Source organism: Protomyctophum bolini (assembly GCF_963924005.1).
Source record: "Protomyctophum bolini genome assembly, chromosome: 23".
Classification (NCBI taxonomy): Eukaryota; Metazoa; Chordata; class Actinopteri; order Myctophiformes; family Myctophidae; genus Protomyctophum; species Protomyctophum bolini.
In genome coordinates, this window is record NC_137884.1 from 21,268,696 (window position 1) to 21,288,886 (window position 20,191).

Consider the following 20,191-nt stretch of genomic DNA (forward strand, 5'->3'; position numbering starts at 1 on the left):
CGTATGTGTGTTTGTGTGTCTCCCCATGGCTGTAGAGAGCGGATGTTTTGGTTCCTCCGTCTGTTGACTTCAGTTCCTCCCTGTATCATTCTGTATAGCAAGGTAATCTATTTAGAATCTTCATGACTGCTGGCTGAGGCACCCGAAATGGCCTCCCCTTTAGTCCACAAGATTAGAGCTAGGTGGCATCCGTGTTGTACATCCAACCAAGATCATGAGAAAATGTAATGGCGGCACGGTTTGAGGGGATGTATACTCCCACTCCATGCTGCAATCTTTAAGATTAGTAAGTCAGCCATTAAATAGAAAATGTCATTACATGAGCACACACGCACGCATGCATGCATGGCTGCATGCACGCGTGTACACAGTGCACACACGCACGCATGCACGCACGAACGCGCACACACCACACAGTGGCTGCAACATATGCAAATTCCGGGATCCGTGACTGCATTCTGTCGGCAATTCAGAAGGGGGAGGTTAAAGGCACGTGATGGCAGGTTATACTGTGTAAACGTGCAAACATGCATTGAGAGAGGCAATATTTGATCCTGTGCCATTATGGGTGTAACTATTATTCTAATGACGACAATACAGGTGATGAATGGTAACAATCACAGAGAGTATAGCCTTATCATCGTGGTCCCCCTTACTAATGTTCACATAAAGAGCTGTCCTTCATGACTGCCTTCAGCCCCCGCCCCCTGAAAACAAACAGCACAAGCTCTCGGGGTAGATAATTCAATACCTTTCTCTCATTACGGTATGAGTAGGATGCTATTCAGATTGACACGCTGCTAATGTCCTCGCCCGTTTGCTTTTACGTCCCCCTCTCCAACACCCAAGAGACACTATGATTTAAGAGCATTTACCCAGTGCTCGTTGTGCTTTCTTGTTGTGTTTTTGTTTTTTACAAACACCTTTCATGCTGACACTAGTGTTCAAATAATGTATATTTCATCGTATGACTTCACATCACATCATCATTGGCATCCGTCAGTCTCGAGAGACTATGGAGTCGCGCTCTGGAAAGGGCTTCTTCAGCTTCTGGTGCAGCGTTCAGTGTGTCACAACAAATGAGACATTGTTTTGGGGCACTATAATACTATTTTGTAATTGTGAGATAATGAATCGGTGATCTGTGGCTCAGATGTGCTTCAGTTGGCCGGACACTCTCGAGGAAATGGCCAGTGTTGTTTTTGACGGCAAATTTTGATTTGGTTTAAGTCCATATAGTCTTTTTGAATATATTTTCATTTAGTTTTAGTCACATTTTTTTTAGTCACCTGTTGAAATGTTTTAGTGTTACTCTAGTTTTAGTTGACTAAATATAAGATTTCAGTCGACTATATCTAACCCTAACCCATCGTTCACTTTTAGACCAGTTATAGACGAGGGACGTCTAATAGCTGACTATTGCTCGGGGGTAAATGTTAGTCGACACAATCAACATTAACGGGTGCCTCGCCTAACCCGATCTAACATTCATTGAGGGCTTTGCTAAGTGGCTGTCTGTGCTGCGGCTTGGCTTAAACATGACCCACAGACCACAGTGACCCATATCACTGAAACCCTCTCGGATCACAGTCGTATTCGTACGGTCAGAATAACAGGGCTGGTCATATATTTTTAACATGCCACGTACTGCAGAAGGTCCCACTAATGGTGGCAGCAGCTTGTGGAATCATTCCCCACCTCTTCGTATATAGAGGGAAGAGAATCCATATAACATGCATAATTCACTCCGCCTTTTCTGTCTCCTGCAGGAATAGATTCGTCATCACAAAAACGTGAATAAATGACAAAGTGTGAATGCTTGAGTAAAGACGATGCCTCACGCAGTTCTACATCTCCATTGCTCACCAGAGTCGGCGCACAACGTGTTGAAAGTGAAAATGAAGAATGCCTAGTTTAAAAAAAGCAAGAGGCATACACTACAAGATGAATGCGTTTCATTGCGGCGACGCGTGAAGTCACAAATGCAATATTGTTTGCGCGGCGCCGTACGAACGAGATGCGCGAGCATGTTCTCTTTTTTTTCCCCCTGAAATCCCCGCAGGGCCAATCAGAAACCAAACTGTAATCAATGGCCTTGTTCTAGTAATTACTGTTTACGTTAACTCATTATTCTCAGAGCTTTGATTAAGTAATCACCCTCATGTGAAGGATGCTGTGTGGCCTTAATTGGCGGTTGCCAGGACACACACACACATGTCCCACTCCTGTTGTGATGAGTGCTATAAAGGACTAGAGGTCATGGAGGATGTGATGAGCACTGCCCGAGGTGGCTATTCTCGGTCTAGTCTTTTGAGTGTTTCGTCGTCCATCTGTTAATTGTCCAGCAGGTCATCGCATAACAAAAGACGAAGGGGAGTCCTTTGTTCGACTGAGCTAATAGCAGATTGCTCACATATGGTAGTTGACTGATTCAGATGGCAGACCTGAATGGTCTGCATCTTGACATTTAGCATAACATGAAGGGAAATGGTCTTAGCACACACACACACACACACACACACACACACACACACACACATCAAATAGAGAATTCACTGTGTGTGCATGCACTAAACATGCCCCAAATAACCCTTGCCCCCGAAATCTTATCCTAACCCTTACCCCAACCTGAAGCTTACTAACAACTTTAAAACAACTTTCTTATCCATCAATCACCAAACACATACAGTAGCACAATCCAAGCTTGTTTTTTTTATGCAGAGATATACTACATCTTTCCACACACTCCTCTTAACAGCATTAGTCAATACTCAATATCATCATATACCAAAATAAACAGTCATCATGCATACACGTTAAGGTTTGAAGGGATTCACTTGTCTCAATTACATCCACTCTGATTGAGCCACAACTCAACACAAAATCACTACATGGCGCTCAGTGCACATTAGAGGCACAGTACGTCATTCCCTGTGTGACAGACAGCCAATCCCACTTCTCTCCAAGAGCTCCATTCATTAAAAAAAAGGTTCCATAGGTCTCTCTCCCCAAGAAAAAGAACAAGACTGCATGCCGTTCACATTGGAGTTTACCACCCCCACACACTCCTCACATGAAACACCACTGTACCACATGTGTTGTGTGTGCTAGGGACCATTACTGTATGACATTCAGCGTATACCTTACTTCAATCAGAGAAAAAGAAGCGAGAGAAAAAGCTATCCAGAGACGTATTTTCCGCTAAGTTTTGACTCGCTCACTCCCTCGCTACGCCAGCTTTGTTTTGCCACAGGAGGATGTTATATCATCAATGTTTACGACACAATTGGAAAGGGCTATACATGTCCTTCAAGTCAGGAGGAGCCAATTTGGATGTCAGTTGACAGTGTCTCATAAGCAGTAAAGGCACAGGATATTCAAATTCAAAGCTATATCCTACATTATAGTGGGATGCATCAGGTACTTTGGTACGTCTAGACCACTGGGCTAAAGCATGGTCTAGCTAGCAATTCTTGCCATATAGTCATTGAACTAAACATGCAATAACATCTGACAGCGCCAGAAGGCTTCTCTGTTGTTGGATTGTGTATGAGACAGTAGAAACCATGACTGGTGTGCAGTAATTCTCAAAGACATGGTTCTCTGCCTTCCTAACTTTACACAGACACACATAATTCTGAAGGTGTCATTATGTGTAAATTTCCAGTTCAAATCTGCGGCAGAGCCTAGAGGCTATGGGGAATGAACTGAACCGGAACAGAAGAACGCGCATGCCACGGCCTTCTGGACGAGCTTGATTCCTGTTATGCTGCACAGAGCCTATTGCTACCATAGAGTATAAAGAAGGATAGAGACTGATCTGGCGCGAAGCCCCTAACCTCTGCATTCTGTGAAGTGCATTCACACCGGATAAACAAAGTTGCTGAAATGACACGTGCAGCGATTTTGCAATTCAGTCTTCAGTGAAGCCAGGCCAGTGGACCAGAACAATATAGGCATCAGATCCGTGAGGAAACTTCATCAGTGAAGCCGCGCCAGTGGACCAGAACAATATAGGCTCTAGATCCGTGAGGAAACTTCATAATTGATTAATAAAGGGCTGAACTGTGTTTCCAACGGCAATTTGAGAAAGTGAAAGCAACAATCTTTGAATTAAATTTGCACAGAATTAGTATGGCCATGCCATGCAGGGTCCATCTGCCTTCTCTGAATGGAGGTAATTTGTGTTTTTGTTTTTACGGACATGGCGGATGCATATGGGATTAAAATCTCCAGTAATTGCTCTGCAATTATTACATGCACATAGTTTTGTTTATTAGTTTATTTCAGGCAAAGCTGATTTCACTGTGTGGTTGGAGATGGATAGATTTATTTATTTCTATTCTGTGGCATGCACCAAAGATGCCCAGCACTCATGGACTTACAGGACACAAAATATAAATCTTTGCAAATGATGATGATTGTTTCTCAAACCCCACTTCAAACATACAGAACATTATGTATTTTTTTTCCACCAAGCATTGCACACAAAATCGGCCCAAAAGAAAATGCCTTTCCTGGCTAAAACACAATTGAAGTCTTTCATAATATCTAACTAAAAACATTTTACAAAATAATAAATATCATAATTCATCACTCTTATAAATGATGTCAAATTGCCATATGAAGCGCAGTTCAAGTCAAGTGGCTTTTTCTCTTCAAATCAAGAAGTGTCAAATTGTAAAAATCGTAACGAATCGCACCGTTTCTGACGAGGGCAACGTGGCTGTGCAAAACGACAGTAGCCACCTCAGAAGAAGATGTTATGTTGCCTCCACTGGCTCCTTTCAACAAGCTGCTCCGAATGAGGTCATGGCACTGCGACCTTAGGGCATTATTACCCAGTAATCATGTGTTTCTCTCTGCACAGCTACATTTATTATTTCCCCCTGACAGCCATAATGTTAGAAGAAAGCAATTTTACTTGATGGATGATCATAAGGTGAGGAGAGCCTATATCAGCCTCACTCGCTGCCCCTGCATTATGCACACAGCAGAATCCCACAAGATGCCTATGTACGGTATGTAGCTAGGCTCCCTATACAGTACAGTACCTGCCGTCTCACATATTATACTATGTGCTCTGCTACGTTGTTGTTATTCCCGGCGCGGTAAGGACTTCTCAAGCCTGTCAAAATGTGCATGCAGACCTATTCATTTCCATGGTGTTTACTTGTCGTCTTAAATCACGCTGGCTGTCGGTTCGATACACGGCTCCTTACATAGCTCCAGCAGTGTGAAAAATTGGTGGATGTGTTTTTGAGCGGCCATGCTAGGAGAGGCGAGCAAAGGGCCTTCTGATTCATATAGGCTCCCGGCCGGTGCTGCAGGAACCAATCTGTGCGGTTGCCATGGCCCACACCACGCCCAACGGGAGACGGCAGGAATAGCGCGCCAAAGAGGGACTCCTCTGTCTTGTCACGTTAAGTGCGATCAATGCTGCTTTCTCACCGACTGAATGCAATTGGATACCCCCCCAACACACACACACACACACACACACACACACACACACACACACCTACACTCTTCCCACACTGAGCTCTACATTTCCGTCAATAACTGACTGCAGGCTGAAAACATCTGCAGAAGCAGCAGCAAAATACTGAGGCAGAATTAAGTGCTTCATAATATATTGAGGTGGACACATTGCAGGGATTCTCTCTGCAGGAGGAGAGGAGAATAACAATACTACTGAGGAATAACGCAATGATTCGATGCTTCATATTTTGTGACAATACAATTTGCATGCTGTGAATGTTAACGAAACCTCTCGCTGCCGATGGAAGACCGCGAGCATGTTGTATGAAATGCAACCGCTTACTGGTCATAATGGAATAATAAAACCAAAATCAATTTAAACCAAAGGCGGCAATGTGTAAACTGTGTGTCAAACACAACGCCGCTCGGTGTGTCTTAATTGACAAATCATGCTGATTTTTTTTCTGTGTGCACACGTAAGAGACGGCGATTCATTTTCACCAAGGCGTGACCATGCATGGCTATGAGGCCCCACCACACACACACACACACACACACACACTGGTGGACACATCTCAATGCATGGCTAGTCGCCGAGCTGCAGACCGCTCGAATGTGTGTGAGTGCGTGTGTGTGTGTGCGTGTGTTGCAACATATGTTTTAGATTAGAAGAACACTGCTTTAGATCAGTGGTTTGCAAAAATAGCAAACAGAGCGAGCTTGTATATCATCTGAGCTCACAGCGCGAGCTTGTATATCTGAGCTCACAGAGCGAGCTTGTACGCCTGCTTTTTCTGAAACATTTTGGATTTTTCTTCTTTTTTGTTTTTTTGTAACTAAGTACATGTACCCGTACTCTTAGGTAGTTGAACTTTACTTTGAGTATTTCCAAATTTCCAATACTTTTACTTCTACTCCACTATACATCTCAGAGGCAAATATTGTACTCCACTATAATCATTTGAAAACTCAAGTTACTATAGTTAGTTACTTTGTACATTTTTATTATTATTATTATTATTACAACAAACACCGTATTACGGAGCCTTGGAGTGGCCATGGGGAGAACCTTTGTACATTTTTATTATTATTACAACAAACACACCATATTACGGAACCCTGGAGTGGCCATGGGGAGAATTTTTTTTATCTTGTTCAAACAAGATATTATCTTGTTTAAACGAGACAATTATCTTGTTTAAACAAGATAACTCCTTTTAACATGATAATTATGTTGTTAAGCCATTGTTCTCGCATCAATAATAATAAAGTTTGCAAACTTGTTTGAACCCCCGTGCAGCTGGGCTTTAACATTGAGCGCTCGGTTGCACTTCCGCATTTGACCTCCAAATTTTGGAGGTCAAAATGCGGAAATGCGCCCAAAAAGGCGGAAATAGACGGTCCCTCCGGGTGCTTCAAAACGCCACTGAGCAACTTCCACTGACATGAACTGACATGACGTGCCAGATCAGTCTCTATCCTTTTAATACTCTATGGTGGGGACCAATTATAGTTGAAAATGGATGAAGTGGTCCTTTAATGCAACTTTAAAGACTGTATAAAATGGTGACCCTCTTCAAAGTTACATTAACACTGGTATTTTACTGTGTATGTCCAGTCCTTGACCCTCACAATGATTGTATTAGTAATTGCTTCGTAGATGGTGTGCAATACGCAGACCTATACTCCCTTGTGCATATTTGACACCTCCCCAGCGCAGGCAGTGAGACCTGGTGTGGGCTCTCTGTCACAGTTAATGGATGATGCTTTCTTTGCATTGGTGTTGCATATATGCATTAGGTTAGGTACCAGGCAACACACGGGTATACTGAACGTGTACGGTGTGCGATGAGTGGATTCTACTGGTCTGCGTTTTCAACCGTTGCCTCAATCTGTCCGAGCCTGGGTAACAAGCTGTCGGGTCACCGGTTAGCTAATTGGTATGAAGCTTACAGTACTTCCACCAATCTCTCTCTCATTCAGTACACCTGGAACTATACTTGCTGCAATTAATCTCTGCCAGGGGAACCCGACAGCAGGTGAACCGCAAGGACGCACTCAAGGGAGGTGCATACATACATTGGTTAGACATACTAACGGTCCCACAGGCATTAGTCCGACAACACCGTCGCTCCCTGACATGTGTGGCAGGTTAAACCTAACCTGTGGCAGGTTAAAACTAACCCGTGACTTCCTGTGAGGTTAAGGTTTAGGCCGGGTTTGGGTGTTGGGTAGGGTGTCCGACTAATGCCTGTCGGACTGTTAGTACGTCGGACCAAACACATGCACCCACACTCAAGTACATAGATGTGCAATTGCAAAGCCGCTAAAGCCACATGTACTTCTGTGGCACGCGCACACACACACACACACACACACACACACACACACACACACACACACACACATGTAACAGGTATCACAAATGTGACACACACACACACACACACACACACACACACACACACTTTCAATTTTGCTGGCTATATATATTTTGTCCTCACTGTAACAAGGGATGAATCTACAGTGCAATATCATCACCTAACATAACACATCAGCGTTTGAACTGACAACACAATATGTACTGTTTGTCTCAGTCATACCAGCAGTAGTTCATGTTCCAATGGAATTCACAAACGCATCATTGCAATCCCCCCCTTCCGTGAATTCTAAGAATGCTGTAGTGGTTTCTTCTTCAGGGTATTTCTATAACGTGTAGGCGAATGCAACTATACAGCGGATATAGTGCAGCAGCATAGTAATGTCTTTGCAGTACTGTACCAGGTGTGACAATCACAATTCCTTGCCACTATAAATAGATGATGGTCTTATTGTGTGGTCTCTTGACATGTCGGACAATGAAGTTGCTGGATTTTGATAGAGAAAGTTCTAATGGGCAGGATTGCATTCGTAATTGGACACCACACCAAACATGCATGCAAATACATTATGCGGAATATGCGCACACAAACACACCTGCATGTAGGCAAGCGCACACACACACAAAATCTGTAATATCCAACGCCTAGTGATCTATAGGCAGGAACATTAATTGCATAAGCAACAGATAAAATGGACAGTGCTGTTGGTTAAAATTACATTATGGGAGTTCATTATGTGGTTAATAAAAAATTGCATGGCAAATAACCAGCAGCCTTGCAACAATTTACGTGTGATGAATTACTGTAAGAATTATACATTTATGATGAACATATCTCGCATAGCCTGGTTAATACCTACAGTACAGTGCCAGGCTTTGATGAATACCCTGTGCCTTTCAGGAAATGTATTTGTGTCTGTGTTTGGCGTGTTCCGCGTAGATGACGGCAGTAATCTACCTATGAAATCCATAAGACAGATTGGAATTCATAAAGTGGATCCAAGCGTATGACACATCATATATCAACCGCAAATGCAACAGTTCTCAGATGAATGTTGAGTTCATGTAAATTTGAAATCTGTAGACAGCCAGTGCCATTGTGTTGCGTGTAGCATTGCATAACAGCAAGATTTAAGGACCGGATGGGATTATTGCATGATTATATTGCCAGTCACAGTAAATAAATCACTTTATACCTATTCACCTTTCAGGTTTTTGATGTTAACATAAGTCTACATATCTTTCTCCCCTGTGGTTGCATGTTGATACTTAACGTCGAAATTAAAAAAAAAAAGTCTTGTAAATCATGACAGTTTTCTGAAATACCTATGTTTCTATATTAGTGGTGCTCAATATTTCATGTCAAGGACCCCAAGAATTATATTATGTAATTGGCCACCGACCCCCATCTGAAAATATGTTATTTCAGGAACCCCTCAGAAGCAAAGATTTGAGTTAAAAACATTCGCTTTGAAAGAATAGATATTCAAAGATTTGTGCCGCATTTTCACGATTTTTCAAACTCTATCTACTCTGTACTGCAGGGGTTTTCTACAGGTGGTCTGTATTGTATGCATGTCGTCCAGACAGACCAGACAGTGGTCTTGTGGTTAGATTGTCCGCCCTGAGACTGGGAGTAAAACGGAGTTTGAATTTGAAAGGGGAAGTGTACCGCATTGACTGGTTGAGTCACCATTTCTAGGAAATGTGTCCATATAATCTAAATTAAAAGTGAAAGTGTACCGGATTGACTGGTTGAGTCAGCATATTAAGAAATGTATTCAGAATCAGCTAGTGAAATTATTGTAGTACATTAAGACAATCAGCGTCAAAATAGAAGCTCGGGGTACTGGGAAGACATGGCCGCTTTTACTCTGCAAACCCCCCGCTACCCGTCGGGTGGATTGCTTATGACGTGCCCACACGTCGTACGGTCTGAACCTGTTAATGACGTCCTCCTCTCATCTCTTCCTAAACAGACTCCATAGTGGAACCAGTGGAAAGTTCTCAGATTTAGTCTAGGCCTACTATAGCGGAGCAGTTGGTGATAAAAGCATGACATTTGGCACAGATGACCTTATAGCCTATACGTTTTGGACTATATATATACTATATATATTTATAAGGAGATTATAAAGAGATTATAATATAATATAATAATATAATATATAGATTATATATTAATATAGATTATATTAGATTATTATAAAGAGATTACGGTATATAATGGATTAGAGGCATTTGGGGGTAAAAGTGGGGAACCAGGCCATTTGACATAATTCAAGGGTGCTGAATCAGAAAAGAACATGTACGTTCCCAAGTGAAATATTTCGTTTTTAATCTTCTAATTTGCATGACAAAATGGCTGCCAATTTTGAATGATTTCTTCAATAGCTTCAACAGCTAAACTGACACATACAGTGTCTATATCTATGTTCTGAGTGTTAGACAATGTGATTACAGCATTTTTAATGTAATTAGTGCTAAACCTACTCCTAAATATGCAAATTAGTACTCAAAGGGGTCCCCTCTTATTTTATGCTCTACTTATCTGTATTTTTGGCACTTTTTAGATTCAGCACCCTTTGTGTGCACCTTAGTGTGTCGTTTGAAATGGCCAGGTGTGCCGTTTGATTTGAACAAAAGTAGCCTCGGAAACCCAGACGTTTTTCATCTCAGGAAGAAAAGTAACCCAGACGGCCGACCCTCCCCCGATAGCAATATATACTGGGCTGCCTGCGGTTGTTTTTGCCCATCCCCACCAGTCTCGGCCATAGAAATGCTAATGTATGGCTTTGTTTACATGGGGCCATCACCTACTCTCCTGGCACGTACTGTATAAAAAAATAAAACACTGCAATACCTCTGCGCGTTCCAGCCTGCCTTTTGCTGTTTTAAGCTGACCTACAAGCCCACACTGTGTGGCAAAAGCGGCAGTGCAGATGGGCTTACAAATCGCCAGGGCGGAGCTACATACAGCTCAACTCCACTCAGTCCACTGCATGTCGAGAAGTAACGGCAGACGAGTGAGACGACAGTGGGAACTTTAGGGAGAAGTAGGCTATTTCTTGCCAATTAGCAATTGTGTTCGCATTGGTAGGTCAGGAAATAAAATATATAAATATTAAAAATATATTTTAAATACATAAAACTATAATACCATCTTGTGTATATGAGAACAAATATGTTGTTCTGGTTTCAATACATTGTAGCAGCTGTGTGGTGGTGTGTGTGTGTGTTTGTGTGTGTGGAAAAACTGTATATATATATATATATATATATATATATATATACATACATACACACACACACAACCCCCCCACCCCCCGTATATCTAGGTGTGCCCTGGGATTTTTTGGGTATGAAAAGTGTGCCCTGGCAGAAAAAAGGTTGGGAAACACTGTAATCTAGACAAGTCTAGTCTTGACACTGAATGTTTTCATTTTTCGGAAAAGGGCGGTCTTTCCTGTTCCAGTTGCTCTTTCCTGTTCCAGTTGCTGCTGTCAAAGCAACAAAAAGCCCCCTCACATTCACTGCCGCACGCACAACACATGTCCTCAAATGACCTTCAGAGCTTCCTCTTTTTAACGGCCTTGATTCGAGTGTGTGCGTGTGTGTGTGTGTGTGGGGGAGTGGTCTGGGGAGGTTTTAAAAGGATCGCTGTAGCGACTGACACAGACACTAGCACACGACAGCCCCGTGAGCACAAGATGTACGACACGGTCCGTTTGCCGTGCGAGATTCAACATGTCATCCAGAGGGAGGTGGGGAACAGCCTGCTGCCCGACGTCGGCATAGACCCTTCGCTGCGGAAGTACTCCTATCCCGACTCGGACGTGGTCCTGCAGCGGTACTTCAAGGAGAAGTTGGCCGACGCCAACACTCTGAACAAGCTCCCCGGCTACGTCAGCACCCTGGGCAGTGCCCTGGGGCCCTTCACCAAGGTCCCCAACGCCGTGGGGCTCGGCGCCTTCCTCCTCTCCTTCTTCCTGGAGATGTCCATGCCGGCGGAGACGACGCCGCAGGACACGGGCGAGATGCTGCGGCGCGTCTTCCACGACGAGAAGTCGGACGCCATCCGCGTCACCATGGACCACTACATGAAGCAGATGTCCGTGCACGTGGGCCACCCCGCCGCGCGCCACCTGGAGGAGGCGACGGCGACGGCGGGCGTCCTCAGCAAAGAGCTGACGCACCTGCGCCACGTCATGATGAGCGGGCGGATGTCCAGCCGCTACCTGAAGCAGTGGGTGAACGGAGCGGCCTTCCACGTGCTGCTGCGGGCGCACGCCGCCAACATCGAGCACACTGCGTGCGGGACACACTGCTCCCGGGACGCGCGCTCCGCCGCCCACAACCTCGTGGGCTTCTACCTGGCGAGACTGCCCGCGCTGCTGGACGAGTACAAGCGGCACAAGATCTCCACCACCAGACTTTGGCTGCGGAGAAGGTTTAAATATTTCCCCGCCTCTTGCGGGCTCGAGGACCAAGAGATGCAGAAGAAAGTGACGTTCCGCTGCGCCGAGGTGATTCAAAGGCGCCGTACGGGTCGTCGTAGCCATTACACCGTCTGCCCCTATTCTGACAACAACATCGCCGCTTACCGCAACGAGTACGTGGAGCGCGTGCTGAGCACGCCGGTCTCAGAGCTGACGACATATTTCAACGATCTCAGATCCAATCTGAACGGTCTGATGACCCGGCCCGGAGAGTTCAGCGCGTCCTGCACGGAGGTCAGGAAGACATACCGATATGTTCAATGCGGTTAAGAGTCTATTCTTCAAACGATGATTACTGCTTTCTAATATGGCAATGGAAAGTTCAACCAGAGAGGTACAGTAGCTGGCAGCCAAAGGCCTCGAGCAAATACTGTATATCAGTGTCGAAAGGATATTTTCTTAAAGCTTGCATGTTTTCATTTGCATCAAATAGTTTCTTACGAGAATGAGGTACTTCTTGAAAAACAAAGAGAGACAATTTGATAAGGTGTGGCTGCCCCTCATCCGTTTTTTGAATAGAAGCACTTAATGGACAGGATACCACTGATGTGGTTGACTGTACATCTGTTGTTTTCCATGACTATTTCATCATCTTACTGTTTTATTCTATGCAGTGCCACTGAGCAGGTTATCTTTTGGTCTGTTTTTTTCATAAAAGGAAAAAAATTATACTGTACCAATTATATAATCATTTATATCCTCTTCCTAACCCATTCTGCGCGGGAACCCCTTTTGGTGTTGTAGCTATTTAAAAATAGCAGATCTACAAGCTCATAGCGCGCCACCGAGTGGCGCGCTATGAGCTTGTAGATCTGCTATTTTAGAAACATCGAAGAGCGACTGACATAGAAGACATTTTTTGAATCTGATCTCAGGTCAGAATGGAAAACTGTCAGGATGTAGAAGACATTTTTTGAATCTGATCTCGGGTCAGAATGGGTTAATAAAAACTTTTTTGACCAAAAAATTAGGTTTCTTAAGTATCTTTTTCAGAATGATGATAATAATAAAACATGCATAAATATCAGAAATAAAACTAAAATAATACGCAAAGTAACTGGTGTGCATGATCTTTGCCTGTCTTTGTCTGTGGGGTAAAATAACTAGATAAATAAATAAATAGACATGTCTGGATGGATCCAGCAACGTGAACGTTAACTTTTCTCAAAAATGCAATCATGCTTTGCGGCAATCAGACGCTATATATTCATTATTATTAGTGTCATTTTGTGGAAGTCACTTTGGAAGTAAATTGGAAAGGAATATGATCACGTGACTACACACAGTATAGAGTAGATAATGTGTACCAATTTGAGTGCGGTTTTGGACAAGATCTGTAGTGGCACAAAAGTGTGATTTGCAGACATTCGCCTCGTGGTGGCGCTATAAACAAACGCTGATCGGTCCAACGGTGTCTGAGATTATAGGAGCTGTATTTTGCGTGTCTTAAGTACCAGGTCTTATTCCCTAACTTGAGTAAACTAAAGACCTGGAGGTGTGATCAATGCCATTTGGCCACTCAGAATAGCCAAATGGCATTGATCACGCCTCCAGGTCTTTAGTTTACTCAAGTTAGGGAATAAGACCTGGTACTTAAGACACGCAAAATACAGCCCTAGGTGTTTACAGATGGATGGATGGACAGACAGACAGACAGACAGACAGACAGACACTGGTGCATGCACGGACGGACGGACAGACTCACCGGAGTGAATCCCCTATGGCCTATGCTGCACCGTCGCCTTTGGTCATCCGTCCTGGCGGGGATAAAAAAGTGAAACCAAATGTAGGCACTTCCATTGCATCATTTAAGTTTGGCCCCAGACCCACAGACCGACCATCTCATAGACCAGGGCATTTCAACCCGTGGGTCGCGACCCATCTGGGGGTCGCCAAATTATTTTGAATAGAAAATAAGGGGAAGTGTACCGCATTGACTGGTTGAGTCACCATTTCTAGGAAATGTGTCCATATAATCTAAATTAAAAGTGAAAGTGTACCGGATTGACTGGTTGAGTCAGCATTATTAGGAAATGTATTCAGAATCAGCTAGTGAAATTATTGTAGTACATTATATTTGAACAGAACCCATCCCAGAACCAGTTCCTACTGGCTCCCAGTAGGATCAAGGGTTACCATGGTCGGATTACCCATGGTGAATAAGTTCAAATAATGGTGAGGTCCCCATATTTTTAAAGACGGGTACACACAACCGTTTCACCAGAGCCAGTGTAGCAGATGTGAGCCATCCTGCTTTTCAAAGTAAAGTGGGCATAAGGATAATTTACTTACATGGGAGCACACAGTGTAACGACCTCGAGACCAGTGTCACACTGACAACCAATCTGAGGTCCTTTAAACAGTAGATAAAGGCATGTCTATTAGAAAAATCACACCTGTGTGAACTTCCCTCGTTGCAACTCCCCTCTCTTCCCCCCCCCCCTCCTCTCTCTCTCTCTCTCTCTCTCTCTCTCTCTCTCATTAGCAGGCAACAGTGCAGCACTATCTCTCTCTCTGTTTCTGGCATGCGCCCCTACTGGTACTCATTACTGTAGTCACATACATAGTCACATAGGTTAACACGGACATTGCTGTTCCTTGGAGTGGTTGTACCACTCAATAATAGAGGCATATTGGTCTAGGATAGATAAGGGAGCACTTGTTTTTTTGTATGTACTGTGTATGTTACTGTCATGTGTTTTGTATTGTAATGTATTTGTAACTGTTAAATTATCTGTTAAATGTGAGAGGACCTCAATGGAAGTTAGTCCCCTGGGTTTTCTTGTGAAATCTCAAAATACTGTAGCCATGAGTGGTTTTTAATGCTTTTCAAATAAATCGAATCAAAATCACTCTCACGCCATCTAAATCAGGAAGGGGGGGGGGCTTATAATGACATAATTTCAAGGTTAGCGCTAGCCCAGGATCTGGACTATTGAGACTTCATCAATACTTAAATTATAAAGTCCACAAGCCCTCAAACACCTGTAACCGTAGACATACATAATGCATGTACCGGTGTATATGCGACAATCAAAGAAAATTATGGTGGCTATCAGGTGACTCCAGCCGCCTCTGATGCAAATGAATGCTGGTCCGAGTTCAGCTCCATATATGTGTGCCTTAAATGGAAGCCATGCGCCTCTGAGACCATTACCCCCGAACATGCATTAATGCGTGTTTTCCCGTTTTCCCCCACCGTCGTATTTCCCCAGACAAGCCCCTAACGGGCTATGTCTCATGTTAAAATGCTAATTTTCAGTTGCAGCACCTTGCAGAATTCAAAGCGCTTTACCAAACATTGCATGGTTCTTACAAACGTCTCACAACAAGCCCCGCGGTTTGTGCTATTACCAAACCGAATGAGGAGGAGGAGGGGGGGGGGGGCAGCTAGCACACCTGCTTTTGAACTGTATAGGCAGGCGGCAGCCTGGGCTTTAAAAAAGAAACCGGGGGGAGAGAGAGACAGAGTCGATAGATAAGGCATAAGCCCTAGCGTCTGCAGCGCGACAGCGTTAAGTACATTACGTCAAACTGTTCAACGGCAAAGAGATTTGCTGTGATGATACCAGGTTGTATTCATGGCATCCCGCCGCATGCACAAAGAAGCATTAGCCATAATACTGAGTAGCTCTTGCCATTCACGTTATGACTAATCGCAATGTATTTGTGGGAAAGAGACCCTTTTAAATAAGATAAGAGAAACCCAACAGCTGCGCTCGTTTGTGAAACAAGCTTCTAAATGATCAGAAACCCTTTACTTTCCGCGGTAAAAGCGCTCAAACTTTCTCCTTTTTCCTGCCTTGATCTCCTTACCATCTCTTCTTCCCTTTCTTGTATTTTCTTGGAAAAATAACTCGATGGGAACTATGCACAAAGACAAATTTCTTTAAATATATTTTTTATCCCATGATTTTGTAACCCATTTTTCACCCTTGTGTCAATCATCTAATGTGATCCTGGGCTCTACACACCCTCCACCAACCTAGTCCCCATATATGGGGGACAAGGGGAGAACAACGGACTTGAACTCATGCTTCCTTCATGCCTGAGTGTCTCCTTTACACCTGACAGGGGGGAGTTTCCATGGTTGGACGTAGCGCGTGGATCGCAAATCGTTACACACAATATCTCTATAGTCATGTGTTCAAGATGGATCTGTCCGATATTTCATATTCCATCCTAATTGGCTAACATTGGCTTTCAAAGTTTGCAGGATTGGCCCTTTTGAAACAAAAATCCTCAAATCATGAACGCAGCATGCAATTTACGTGAAACCTTTCACAGACTTTCCTACTACGCTGAGGAATATATCCCACCCTTTTCAAATTTGCCTGTTATAGTACAGTATAGTAAAAAGTATAGCAAAACATTTTTGGAACATAAAAAGACAAATTGCCTCAATCATCCAATTGCCATCAATGGTGTAAGAACACATTGGCCTATTATAGCACCACCAGGAGGCCACAACCTGACCTGGCCTGGTGGAGACCTGTGCCCTGAGGGGCACTTTTTCTAGTTTGTAAAACTGTGATGTGACAATAAAGTTCTGATTCTGAACATGGAAAGAGTGGGGACTGGGGAGCATTCCAAGATCCTGCTTTTTTAAATGACAACGGCAGCTTTGAAGAGCAACAATAGAAACGAAGGTCATTTCATCAAGAAGGGCAAATACCAATCGAGATTTCGATTAGGAGGGATTTGGGGAAAAGCTGGAGGGTGTAACATGAGTCCATGACAAGATTATGTGATGTTTTCACATAATTAGACAACAAATGATTTCCCCCATGGTGAGAAATCTCCTTAATGATCTTCATCTTTGTCGCTAGTGCTCTAATTCATTCATTATGCTAATGGGAAAGTTGTGAAGTCTGAATCTGATCAGGCATTGCATCAATATAGAAGTTCATTCCAGCATCTCCTAATTATGTAGGAATTCATGAGGATTTATGAGCGCGTTTGGCAAGAATCCTGCAAAAGATGTTCGGGATTAATTGTGAAAAGCTTGTGTCTGAAGCTACTAAATAGTCATGAGTTGTCCATAGCAAATAAACAGCACATATTGATTTGGATGTACGGTAGCTACAGTACTGTAAGTACTCCACTGAGCATGACCCCAAACAGGAACAGGATTGTGTATGACTCGGTGTGGTATGTGTTTTTAAAACAAAATGAAATGAGTAAAAGTAAAGTATCGTTACTGCAATGTAGAAATACTGTGGAATAAGTGGAAGTCCGTGATTCAAAATTTACTTAAAAATGTAAAAAATTACGTAAAAATACAATGGCAGAAACGTTTTTCAAATGTATTTCTAATAATAATCAAAATCTACAAAAATCTAAAGTTTTCAAATAGGGCAATATAGGCCTCAACGTAGTGGAGTAAAAGTACAACATTTGGATACGAGATGCATGTATATAGTGGAGTAGAAGTAAAAGTTTTGGAAATTGGAATTACTCAAGTAAAGCACAAATACCTCAAAATTACTTGAGTAAATGTACGTATAGTTACTTCCCACCACTGGTTACGTGTGACAGTGAAAATGTCCACAGGGAATGTAAAGAACTGTATGTGTGTGTGTGTGTGTGTGTGTGTGTGTGTGTGTGTGTGTGTGTGTGTGTGTGTGTTCTGCTCCCCCGGGGGGCTGTAGCCTCACCCAGGACACTGTCATTATTATCCACACTCTATCACCTTAATCTCCTCCCATAAATTACCCGCAGCGCCTGGGGAGAGAGAGGGGGAACTTTTATTTAATAAAGCTACCGGGCCAGTCCCAACAGACTGTCATCACTGATTTAGCCCCGCTCAGCCGTGTGTACTGTGTGTGTGTGTGTGTGTGTGTGTGTGTGTGTGTGCGCGCGGCTGTGCACCATAAAATCCAGAATTATGTGTACTCTGTGTATGCTTATGGTAATGAGCATCAGTCATTGGCTGCTTGACAGCTGACAGACAGACAGGCAGGGGGGGAGATATAATCAGCCTGAACCGAGCTGTGTCCACATTGACAGTGTAAGCAGCTTTAGGCGTCGTGTTTTTGTTGCTGCACGGAACTCTTTGTTCACCGCTCTGACTCTGGAATTATTAGCCGCATAACCGCAGTGGTGGAAAAAGTACTCACATTCTTAAGTAAAAGTAGCAATAGTGCAATGTATACGTGTACGCATTGTGAGCTTGAAGATCTTTCCACCCTGGCGTTTTTGTTGCGAGAGCTCTTTGTTTACGGCTCTGATTCTGGAATGATTCGCTGCATGATGTCAATTAAAGTTTGAAACTCTTATCCAAGCTTTTTTTTCCATTTCATGCTGGTTCATCGACTGCCTTCGAGGTGCTTATTATTAAATTAAAGCCCTTTGACCTGTCCTATGCTGCACAGGAAATTACTATTTAAACTTTTTCTGTTTAGGGAGGAGGAGAGGAGGGGATGGGGGGGCTAATAAACATGATGGGAATGGATTTGGAATATATTAGTCTGCTTTAAAAATAAAAGAGCTGCCTTATCTTACAAAACAATGACCACCCAGCCTGATGCTACCTCATTCAAATCATAAAACAGTGCGCGCGGGGAGCACTTGAATGTTGCGAAACTACACTATGGCTCCCCAGACCCTGCTCATAAAAGCTTTATGACAGAATCTGGTCGCTTCTCCTCTTCTCTCTCTCTCTCTCTCCTGACAATGAGCCCCAGCTAACGTTATGTGTGGAGGACTCTGAAGATTGGAAACCCCTATCCTATATGCTGAGGGTATTGTTGCTGCTGTATAACACCGCTCCACGGTGCTGGCTGGGGTATACGTTTGGGACGAACGAAGGGCCACAGGTTGCACTGGGAGATCTTATTTAATGAGGCCTCGACGTGCTGACTCACCATCATAGCTGCCTGTTGTTCCTTAAGCCCTTTCTCCAGTGCTAGTGCTGAGGAAGGAGGATAATAATAAAATACTCAATTTAACTAACACTGAGCATATTGCATGTCTATGAGCAAAGTCTTTGCACATCTATAGAGCGTCGCAGTCGCGTCCCCTTTCATGACGACGAGCAGCTTGGAAAATACATTTCCAATTAATTTTTCCCATAGACGTTTCAGAAAGTATTTATTTAAAGACCCGTAAGCCTCGGACAAAGCTCGGATGGTTACAAATGAAATCATGTCAATAAATAAACGAAACATTTTGGACCGAACAAATAATTAGAAGAAAAACAACAACAAAAAAGGGTTGTACCCTCATGCCCTTTTTTTCTTCTTTCTAATTATTTGTTCGGCCCAAATCATTGTTTTTGCTGTCATGAGTTGTCACCATCCGAGTTGGCTTTGTCCGAAGCTTATGGGTCTTTAAATAAATACTTTCTGAAACGTCTATGGGAAAAATGAATGGTAAATTCTCTTCTGGTCCGCTCGTCGGGGGGGGGGGGGGGGGGGGGCTTCATCAGATGTGTTGCTGTTTTTTAAATTGCAATTGAGTGCAAGACAGCGAGCGGAATTCCTTCCTTCTTCTGTGTGCTGTTATTGCACAGTATCGGACTCTGGTCTGTCTCTTGCCGAATGCCTCACATATTTCAATGAACACCGGCATCAATCAGTGTGGAACGTATGAATAATCGTTAACATTGAACTAGAGCATTGTGTTAAAGCTTTTTAAAGCTATGCAGCTGCTTAAATATTTCAGTGCAACGTGTGGATTGATTGTCTCTGCATCTAGCACCATCAGTCATCGTTTCACAGAGAACTACAAACGGGAGGGATGTGCGCCCTCGAGGGATGAGTAAGATAATACATGCGCATCCCAGGTTTTCATAATCGCAGTGTATTCTAATTGATCCCTAAGGTAGTTT

General features: G+C 43.4%; 1 protein-coding gene across 2 annotated transcripts in view; it reads right to left on the reverse strand.

The window, feature by feature from the left end:
* chrm2a (cholinergic receptor, muscarinic 2a) overlaps nucleotides 1–20,191 on the reverse strand; it is an 85,170-nt gene that overhangs the window by 40,947 nt on the left and 24,032 nt on the right. Inside the window, exon 1 of one of the 2 annotated variants that reach the window (XM_080756858.1) lies at nucleotides 14,066–14,096. The exons of the other annotated variant lie outside the window; for it this stretch is intronic. The gene's annotated coding sequence lies outside the window, so the exon portion shown is untranslated. Of the gene's footprint in view, nucleotides 1–14,065; nucleotides 14,097–20,191 lie in introns of those variants that run through there. 2 annotated transcript variants of the gene reach the window in all.